At 49.9% G+C, this 1,402-nt stretch overlaps 1 non-coding gene across 1 annotated transcript; it reads right to left on the bottom strand.

Moving 5' to 3' along the window:
- Nucleotides 1-236: 236 nt before the first annotated feature.
- On the bottom strand, nucleotides 237-309 carry TRNAC-ACA (transfer RNA cysteine (anticodon ACA)). The gene has a single exon. It is a non-coding gene; the product is annotated as a tRNA-Cys (tRNA).
- Nucleotides 310-1,402: the final 1,093 nt, after the last annotated feature.

The raw sequence follows: 1,402 nt of genomic DNA on the forward strand, positions 1-1,402 counted from the left end.
CTCAAGGAAGTAGAACTAAAAAAGCAGGTTTGGAACGGGAAGATGACGTAATCTGTTGCCAAATCCTTGACGCGAGGGTCGCGACTGTATTTTAAAGAGGTGACCAAGGTTACTCAATCGTCACCAAGGGGTGGACGACCACTCCAATGAATTCGACTTCAGGAAAATATGTTGAAGAAGCAAAGCGACCACGCGACTTCATTAAATATTGCTAAAAGTGAAGTCAAAATCAGTTTTGAGCCAGGTAGGAGTCGAACCTACAATCTCCTGATTTGTAGTCAGACGCGTCATCCATTGTGCCACTGGCCCATGTGACTACCAGCTATCACTCCTACTGATATGTTTTAGTGCTGCAATAATGAGTGATCAACGTAAGGAGTCTCCGGTTGTCGCAGACGTGCACGTTCCTGAGCCACGTGCACAAAGGCCTCTGACAAGTACTCGGAATTGCAGCTGAACACAAATGAATGCACCAACTTTTCTGAACCCTGCTGGACTTCACATGACCTCTATCTGAACCCTGCTGGACTTCACATGACCTCTTTCTGAACCCTGCTGGACCTACTGCGACCTCTTTCTGTACCCTGCTGGACCTCCTATGACCTCTTTCTGAACCCTGGTGAACCTCCTCTGACCTCTTTCTGAACCCTGCTTGACCTCCTACGACATCTTTCTGAACCCTGCTGGACTTCACATGACCTCTTTCTGAACCCTGCTGGACCTACTGCGACCTCTTTCTGTACCCTGCTGGACCTCCTATGACCTCTTTCTGAACCCTGCTGGACCTACTGCGACCTCTTTCTGTTCCCTGCTGGACCTCCTATGAACTCTTTCTGAACCCTGCTGAACCTCCTCTGACCTCTTTCTGAACCCTGCTGGACTTCACATGACCTCTATCTGAACCCTGCTGGACTTCACATGACCTCTATCTGAACCCTGCTGGACTTCACATGACCTCTTTCTGAACCCTGCTGGACCTACTGCGACCTCTTTCTGTACCCTGCTGGACCTCCTATGACCTCTTTCTGAACCCTGCTGAACCTCCTCTGACCTCTTTCTGAACCCTGCTTGACCTCCTACGACATTTTTCTGAACCCTGCTGGACTTCACATGACCGTGCCTTTTCACTGACGGTCTGCCAGTCTTCGTTGGTCGACGTTGCAGATCCCAGTGTACTTCAGGAAGCATGGGCGAGCTTTCGCAGGCAGCCGGAACAAATGACAAAATCCTCCTCCAACCATATTTGAACGTTGGGCCTGGCCAGCAGGTTCGTGAAAGACTTGAGCCCAGCTTGACCCTCGTTCCGATGGCGGTGATACCTTGGGTTTCTCTGTTCCTCAAGGAAGTAGAACTAAAAAAGCAGGTTTGGAACGGGAAGATGACGTAATCTGTTGCCAAATCC

This window comes from Myxine glutinosa, chromosome 9 (genome assembly GCF_964187855.1).
Source record: "Myxine glutinosa chromosome 9, kmMyxGlut1.1, whole genome shotgun sequence".
In the NCBI taxonomy this organism is placed as follows: domain Eukaryota; kingdom Metazoa; phylum Chordata; class Myxini; order Myxiniformes; family Myxinidae; genus Myxine; species Myxine glutinosa.